The sequence below is a fragment of the Natator depressus genome, chromosome 6 (genome assembly GCF_965152275.1).
Source record: "Natator depressus isolate rNatDep1 chromosome 6, rNatDep2.hap1, whole genome shotgun sequence".
NCBI classification, from domain to species: domain Eukaryota; kingdom Metazoa; phylum Chordata; order Testudines; family Cheloniidae; genus Natator; species Natator depressus.
Window position 1 is genome coordinate 12,531,912 of NC_134239.1, and position 9,556 is coordinate 12,541,467.

The window sequence follows — 9,556 nt, forward strand, 5'->3', positions numbered from 1 at the left end:
GATCTAGTGACCTGCTTCTTGACCTGCTGCTCACAAACCAGGAAGAATTAGTAGGGGAAGCAAAAGTGGATGGGAATCTGGGAGGCAGTGACCATGAGTTGGTCGAGTTCAGGATCCTGACACAGGGAAGAAAGGTAAGCAGCAGAATACAGACCCTGGACTTCAGGAAAGCAGACTTCGACTCCCTCAGGGAACTGATGGGTAGGATCCCCTGGGGGAATAACATGAGGGGGAAAGGAGTCCAGGAGAGCTGGCTGTATTTCAAGGAATCCCTATTGAGGTTACAGGGACAAACCATCCCGATGTGTCGAAAGAATAGTAAATATGGCAGGCGACCAGCTTGGCTTAACGGTGAAATCCTTGCGGATCTTAAACATAAAAAAGAAGCTTACAAGAAGTGGAAGATTGGACAGATGACCAGGGAAGAGTATAAAAAGTAGGGGCATAGCCAGCAGATCGAGGGATGTGATCGTTCCCCTCTATTCGACATTGGTGAGGCCTCATCTGGAGTACTGTGTCCAGTTTTGGGCCCCACACTACAAGAAGGATGTGGAGAAATTGGAGAGAGTCCAGCGAAGGGCAACAAAAATGATTAGGGGTCTGGAACACATGACTTATGAGGAGAGGCTGAGGGAACTGGGATTGTTTAGTCTGCAGAAGAGAAGAATGAGGGGGGATTTGATAGCTACTTTCAACTACCTGAGAGGTGGTTCCAAAGAGGATGGTTCTAGACTATTCTCAGTGGTAGAAGAGGACAGGACAAGGAGTAATGGTCTCAAGTTTCAGTGGGGGAGGTTTAGGTTGGATATTAGGAAAAACTTTTTCACTAGGAGGGTGGTGAAACACTGGAATGCGTTACCTAGGGAGGTGGTAGAATCTCCTTCCTTAGAAGTTTTTAAGGTCAGGCTTGACAAAGCCCTGGCTGGGATGATTTAATTGGGGATTGGTCCTGCTTTGAGCAGGGGGTTGGACTAGATGACCTCCTGAGGTCCCTTCCAACCCTGATATTCTATGATTCTATGAGTGGGTTAGAGCAGAGGTGACAAATGGAATAACCAAACACATAGCTTTAGCACAGTCGTTCGGAGAGGCAGGGGGGATGAAGCTTGATACTGTCATGTTAGAGACCTGGGCTGTCAGCTCTCTGGACCTCTGCTATAATGTGGGGCTGGGGACTAAGCCCTCGGCACTTGGGGAAAAGGTGTGAGCAGAACCCTGGTCTCCTGCCCCCCACTCCAGGGCACTCTCTGCTGCGGTGACTCTCCCCACATATGGCTGGATACACCAGAGGGGGCCCTATCTGTGCGATGGGGGGACCAGTCTCTCCAGGTGTTTGTAACACCCTAGGCACTGTACTGGTCATGGGTGGGTAGGGGGCACAACTGGGGGCCCTAACGCTTCTCTATGCTCTGTGCTGCCCCCATCCTGGATCCCACACCAATGATCCCCATTGTCAGCCTGCCTCCAGCACACTCTCTCCCCTGGCCTGGGCCACCGTCCAGCTGCTGCCGAGTACTGGAGCAACAGGTGCCATTCTAAGCACTGCTCCCCTGTGTCCCAGTTCCCTCAGCCTCTCCTCATAAGTCATGTGCTCCAGCCACCTAATCATTTTTGCTGCCCTCCGCTGGACACTTTCCAATTTTTGCACATCCTTCTTGTAGTGAGGGGCCCAAAACTGGACACAGTACTCCAGATGAGGCCTCACCAATGCCGAATAGCGGGGAATGATCACATCCCTCGATCTGCTGGCAATGCTCCTACTTATACAACCCAAAATGCCATTGGCCTTCTTGGCAACAAGGGCACACTGTTGACTCATATCCAGCTTCTCGTCCACTGTAACCCCTAGGTCCTTCTCTGCAGAACTGCTGCCTAGCCATTCGGTCCCTAGTCTGTAGCAGCGCATGGGATTCTTCCGTCCTAAGTGCAGGACTCTGCACTTGTCCTTGTTGAACCTCATCAGATTTCTTTTGGCCCAATCCTCTAATTTGTCTAGGGCCCTCTGTATCCTATCCCTACCCTCCAGCGTATCTACCACTCCTCCCAGTTTCGTGTCATCTGCAAACTTGCTGAGGGTGCAATCCACACCATCCTCCAGATCATTAATGAAGATATTGAACAAAACCAGCCCCAGGACCGACCCTTGGGGGACTCCGCTTGATACCGGCTGCCAACTAGACATGGAGCCATTGATCACTACCCGTTGAGCCTGACAATCTAGCCAGCTTTCTATCCACCTTATAGTCCATTCACCCATCCCGTACTTCTTTATCTTGCTGGCAAGAATACTGTGGGAGACCATATCAAAAGCTGTGCTAAAGTCAAGGAACAACATGTCCACTGCTTTCCCCTCATCCCCAGAGCCAGTTATCTCATCATAGAAGGTAACACTTAAGGGACACTGGTTAGGTTTAATATTTTAATATATATTCTTACTTTGTTACTAACTCTGGAGAGAAAGACCCCATCAGGACTCCTGGGTTCTATCCCAGCTCTGAGAGGGAGTGGGGTCTAGTGGGTTACAGTGTGGAGGGTGGGGGGAAGATACCTTTGGGTTCTATATAAGAACATCAGAATGGCCATACTGAGTCAGACCCAGTATCCTGTCCTCTGACAGGGGCCAGTGCCAGGTATGTCAGAGGGAATGAACAGAACAAGTAATCACCAAGTGATCCATCCCCTGTCACCCATTCCCAGCTTCTGGCAAACAGAGGCTAGGGACACACAGAACATGATGCTGGATCCCTGTCCACCCTGGCTAATAGCCATTGATTGACCTATCCTCCATTAACTTATCTAGTCCTTATTGGAACCCTGTTATAGTTTTAGCCTTCACAATATCCCCTGGCAAAGAGTTCCACAGGTTGACTGTGAAGAAATTATTTCTTTTGTTCGTTTTAAATCAGCTGCCTATTAATTTCATTGGGTGACCCCTAGTTCTTCTGTTATGTGAAGGAGAACATAACTTTTCCTTATTCAGTTTCTCCACACCATTCATGATTTTATAGACCTCTATCATATCCCCCTTTAGTGGTCTCTTTTCCAGGCTGAAAAGCCCCAGTGTCTTTAATCTCTCCTCATACGGAAGCCATTCCATGCGCCTAATCATTTCTGTTGCCCTTCTCTGTACCTTTCCCAAATGCGATTATTTTTTTCTGAGATGGGGTGACCAAATCTGCAGGCAGTATTCAACGTGTGGGCGTACTATGGATTTATATAGAGGCACTATGATATTTTCTGTTTTATTATCTACCCCTTTTCTAATGATTCCCAATATTCTGTTCGCTTTTTTGACTGCTGCTGCACATTGAGCAGATGTTTTCAGAGAACTATCCACAATGACTCCAACATCTTTTTTGATGGGAAACAGTTAATTTAGACCCCATCATTTTGTATGTATAGTTGGGATTATATTTTGCCATGTGCATTACTTTGCATTTATCGACATTGAATTTAATTTGCCATTGTGTAGCCAAGTCACCGAGATTTGTGAGATCCCTTTGTAGGTCTTCACAGTCTGTTCTGGACTTATCTTGAGTAGTTTTGTATCATCTGCAAATTTTGCCTCCTCACCTTTGTCCAGATCATTTATGAATATGTTGAACAGCATTGGTCCCAATACAGACCCCTGGGGGACACCACTATTTACCTCTCTCCATTCTTACCACTTATTCCTATCTTTTAACTGGAGTGCCTGGCAATGCTTTCAGGATCATGTAAGGATCCTTAATTTAATTTAAGGACAAGCCTTTTGTTATCTTAATCACCCTGCCTCTGTTTATAAACAAACTCCCTGCCCCAAGGGTAGAAGCTGGGAGCAGCACAGAACTCATCACGTATCACATTCAAGCTGGGTTGCAGTTAAGAGCTCCATCCGGGGCTAAGGCTTGTGCGGTGTGCAGACCTCAGGTATGAAACTCGGGGGAGGGGGAATAGAGCCCCCCTGACCTTCTAAGTGGTGCCTCTGCCCCCAGGAGTCTGTGCCACAGTGGCTGGATGTGCTGGAATCCACCGTCCGCGGGTGGGGTGGGTGGCAGGCTGCAGGCCCTGAACAATGGTCCCTTTGAGCCTGGAGCCCGAGGGCCAGCCCTGCAGCACAAAGCGCTCTGTGCCTGCAGAATAGGCCATTCTAGTGGTCCCAGGTGCCAGCCAGCTGGGCACGGAGCGCCAGGGCACAGTGGGCCAGCACATGGTGTGGGGGGCTCTGGATGCTGACCCCCATTCCCATCTTCCCTCCCCACCCCACCCCCTAGTCCGTCCGTCCCCATTACCACCCCGTGGGCACCCAATTCCCATCCTTAGGCCCCCTCCCCCTCCTCCACTCCCATCCCATGGGTCCCCCACCCCTTCCCTTCTACCTCCCCACTGCATCCCTTGGACCAACCCCTCTCCCCTAGATCCTGTCAAACTAACTTGATATCGTTTTTTGATGAGATTGCAAGTTTGGCTGATCAAGGTAATGATGTTGACATAATCTATCTAGACTTCTGTCAGGTGCATGGCGTGGTGCCTCACGCCATTTTGATTAAAAGAACTAGAGCGATAGAAAATGAACAGCGTCCACATTAAATGGATTAAAACCGGCTAACTGATGGGTCTCAAAATGTCAGTGTAAATGGGGGATCACATTGAAAGGGTGCGTTTCCCCAGGGGGTTCTGCAGGGGTCAGTGCTTGACTCTCCTCTATTTACCATTTTTATTGCTGACCTGGACGAAAACGTGAAATCATCACGGATAAAGTTTCTAGACAACACAACAATGGGGGAGGGGTAAATAACGAAGAGGACAGGTTACGGATACACATCAGGCTTGGTAAACTGGGCGTAAGCAACCAATGTGGCGAAATGTAAATGAAATGTAAATGTGTACACCTAGGAACAGAGAATGCCGGATGCACTTAGGATGAGGGACTCTACCCTGGGAAGCAGCAACTCTGAAAAGGATTTGCGGGTTGGGGTGGATAATCAGCTGAATGTGAATGCCCAGTGTGACATTGTGGCCAAAAAGGCTAATGCGATCCTGGAATGCATAAACACAGGAATCTCGAGCAGGCAGCACTGGGTTAATGGCACCAGGCCCACACCCAGAAGGGGCCTCAGCGCCTGCCCCCACTCAGGAGTTGCCTCTTCCCCTCGAGGTCCCACCCACTGCCTGCTCCTCTCTACCCCACTCCCCTCCATGCAAGCAGTGGACAGGGCCCTGGGGGGAAGAGGCAGAGCAGGGGTGGGGCCTTGTGGCAGAGCATGGGCGGCACCACAATCCAGAGGCCAGGTAGGGGCCACAAAAGGTTAATCTGGCCCTGTGAGTAGGGAGGTAATTTTACCTCTATATTTGGCACTGGTGCAACTGCAGCTGGAATCCTGTGTCCAGCTTTGGTGCACACAATTCAAGAAGGATGTTGATACATTGGAGAGGGGTCAGAGAAGAGCCACAAGAATGATTAAAGGATTAGAAACCTGCCTTAAAGTGAGAGACCCATGGAGCTCAATTTATTTAGCTTAACAAACAGAAGGTTAAGGGGTGACTTGATCACAGTCTGTAAGTAGCTACATGGGAAACAAATATTTCATAAGGAGCTCATTAGACTAGCAGAGAAAGGTCTAACATGAACCAATGACTAGAAATTGAAACTAGACAAATTCAGACTGGAAATAAGGCATATTTTTTAGCAATGAGAGTAATTAACCATCGTACCAATTTACCAAGGGTTGTGGTGGATTCTCCATCACTGGCTATTTTTAAACCAAGATGGGATGTTTTTCTCACAGCTCTGCTGCAGGAATGATTTGGGGGCAGTTCTCTGGCCTGTGTTATGCAGGAGGTCAGACTAGATGATCACAATCGGCCCTTCTGACCCTGGTACTTATATTACGGCTCCGTGTTTGTCACGGAGGTCGCGGAAGTCACGGATTCCTTGACTTTCCGCAGCCTCCGTGACTTCTGAGGCGGCCAGTGTGGCTGACCACAGGCTCTGGGGTCAGCTGTTCAGGGGGCCCCGGAGTCAGCCACACCGGCCACTGTTGCAGCGGTCCCGGGGGCGGACAGAGCAGCCGCTGTTCGCGGCCCCCCGGCAGCAGTCCCAGGGCAGCTGGAACAGCCGCTGTCAGTGGCTCCTGGAGCAGCCGCTGTCAACTGGCCCCAGCCCTGGCCCCCCCTCAGCAGCAGGCCCCCAGGGCACCTCCCCCAGCAGCAGCCCCCCCAGATGTCACCCCAAGCAGCAGCCCCCTGAGGCACCCCCCCCGCAAGATTTAGTCAGGAGTATTTATAGTATAAGTCCCAGATAGGTCACGGGCTGTGAATTTTTGTTTATTGCCTGTGACCTGTCCATGACTTGTACCCCTGACTAAATCGTAGCCTTATTTATAATGCATATGCTTGAGGGGCAAAGTGAAATTCCAGGGGGCTATTCACCCCCGCCCCCTCTTTAAGCAGTCGGAGGTGTGGGGGGCAAAGGGGCCATTGTGTGGCTGAGTATGAATATGAGTCCCACAGCTGGGGGGAAGCAGGAGCTGGGAACATCTGCCCCATGATGCTAGGAGGAAATGACTGATGCAGACCCCATTGAGGCAGGGGGTAGAGCTGAGTTTGGGGACCATTGCTGTGCCATGGAAGGACGTCTCTTACTATCCTGCCCTCACTCCTTTCCTGATCCTGCTCTTTCTCCTCGGGAAGGAGCCTTGTACTTGCTGTGAGGAAGACAGGGAGCAGGGTGTGTGACTGGGGAGATGTCAGAAGTGTCTGTATCACACGGAGTGGGCCACACTCTGTTGGGAAGGTTGGAAGTGACTGCCCTGGGGGGAATAGCTCAACCCATGAGCTTCAGCCCTGCTGCTGGGAGCAGCTCATGATGCAGAAAGGCAGCAGGGTCTAGTGGCTGGAGCATGGACCTTGAAAGCCCGTCTCATCTGTCCCCTCTCGGTTAGCGAGCAGGGTGCTGCTAGGGCCCCTAGGGCAGGCTTTCAGAAGTGCTGTCCCACCGTGTTCCTTGGAGCGGGTTTCTCCACTGGGCTCAGCAGTAGATAAGGGTGAAGACCCCATCTGTAAGTCTGTTCCCCCCCAACTTCTAGCAATGCGGAGTCACTGGGTGACCTTGGGCAGTCACTTAAAGGTGACTTGCAAAGGGAAAACAGCTGTTTGCCTTATTTTGCAATGCATAGGGAAAGCCTGGACCTTTGTTTGTTTGTTAAACAGAAGGGTGTGTTTCTACCTTTTTCACACTAGAAATTCAGGTCTTGGCTAGTGTGATTTTCTGGGATGACTGGAGAGCTGGGCAGGCTGGGACAGCACAGACACAAGGTGAGCGAAAGCTGGTTAATGGAGGGGGAAGGTGTACATTAATTGCTTCAAACTGTGTGTGGTGAGGTGCTACCACTTACATAACTCAAATACCAGAGACACATTGGGAGAAAACAGTTCTTGTAACATATTCAACTGCCCTCACTCTTCAAATGCTGAACTGTCCAGAGTCCTCAGAGGAGATCAGACCTGCCATGCCTGGTATTTCTGAGATAAAAAACAAGCAGGGAAAAGCCCATATAAAACCCATCAGGCCCCTTCATCCATCACAGAAGAGCAAAAGCCAGAGCACAACCCCCTTCCTCGAGATTCCTAGATTCACAATGTGCCCTTCTGGCCTTGGATCAGATAGTCTGACCTCCTGGATGTCACAGGCCAGAGAACTGCCCCCAAATAATTCCTAGAGCAGAGCTTTGGGAAAAACATCCAGTCTTGATTTAAACAACAAGGAGTCCAGTGGCACCTTAAAGACTAACAGATTTATTTGGTTTTTTTACCCACAAAAGCTTATGCCCACTTCTTCAGATGCATGGCTGAGTCTTGATTTAAACATGGTCAGTGATGGAGAATCCACCACAACCCTTGGTAAATTGTTCCAATGGTTAATTATTCTCATTATTAAAAATGTACGCCTTATTTCCAGTCCAAATTTGTCTAGTTTCAACTTCTATTCACTGGATCATGTTATGCCTTTCTCTGCTAGATTGAAAAGCCCATTATTAAATATTTGTTCCCCATGTAGGTATTTATCAACTATAATCAAGTCTCCCCTTAAACTTATCTTTGTTAAGCTAAATAGACTGAGTTTTTTGAATCTATGATGAAAGGGTTAGACAACCTGCCATTCTTGTGGCCCTTCTCTGAGCTGCCTCCAATTTAACAACACCCTTCCTGAACTGTGTACATGAAAACTGGACACAGGATTCCTCCAGTGGTCACCCCAGTGCCAAATAAAATAACCTCTCTACTCCTACCTGAGATTCCCATGTATGCATCCCAGGATCGGATCAACTCTTTTGGCCGCAGCATCGCACTGACAGCTCACACTGAGCTGATTATGCACCACGACCCGCAAATCTTTTTCACTTCTTAGATTCGTAGTTGTCAACAGCTCCAGCCTGTGCTATGCTGGGCTCAGGCTAGGCTCTCTCCCAGCCATGCCTGTAGCCAGCCCATATCTTGTAGGTCAGCCAGGACGGGCAGATCTTTTAGAAAAGAGACTGGTTGTGGATGTAGACTCCAGGTGATGACAAATCCCCCATGCAAAGGGAATCTACCATGGGGGTGGGTAATCCATCTCGCTGTTAAAATATGCATTTCCAGTTTGATTTCTTCTAAGATGGGTCTCCAGTCTCTGGTGCAAGAGCCTTCTCCACTGCAACCCCTGCCTCCTCATTGCTGTACCTCTCCTCCTCACCTGGGGCACAGACAAGAGGCCCTGATGGTTGTGGTGATGAGGTGACTGGGGAGATATTCCAGGACAAGCTGGCGCAGTGGCTGTGACTCTTCCCCCTCCTGCTATTCTGTTCCACCCTGCTGCATTGGCCAGGCTCTTCCTGGGCTCCCCCCGCCCTTGGCTAGGAACCAACCCTACCCTAGCCCAAGCAGCAGGGTGAGAGGCAGCTGGTCTAGTGGGCAGGGACTCAGGATACCTGGATTCTAGTTGCTGTCCTGCTTGGTAACTGTGGCAGACCCCCCTCCCGCCTCAGTTTCCCCGCCTTCCCTGCGTGGATTGTGGCAGGCCAGGGAGGGTCTCCCTCTGGCACAGCGGTACTCTGTTCCCTACTTCCCAGGCCAAAGGGCCCCAGCAGCCCGGCGGAGGAGCGAGCTCCAGGCCTGGCTTTCCGCGGGCGCGGTGGCGCAGCTGCGCGTCAACCATGAGCCTCCGGCGGCGGGCGGGCAGACGGGCGGCCGCTCCGGGCTGGGGTGGGGCCGAGGCTGCTCCCCGCCTCCGCCGCCCTCCCTGCCTCCTGCCTGCGAGAGTCCGCGCCGCACTTCCTGCGCTGCTGGGGCTGGCCGCGGCGGGGCGCGGGGACCTCCGAGCGCGGCGCCGGGTTGTAACGGGGTCCTGGTGAGTGGCGGGGCCGGGCCCGCTCCGGAGCGCGGGGGGGATCGGGGCCGCCCGGGGGCGCAGGGGCTGGGGGGTCTCAGCTGTGCCCAGCCGGGCTCCGCGCCCTTGGGGAGGAGCCATGGGGCAGGGGCAGGTGGACGCGGTGCAGCGGGACCCCGTCCTCCCGCCCGCTGCCTTTCGAGCCAGGGA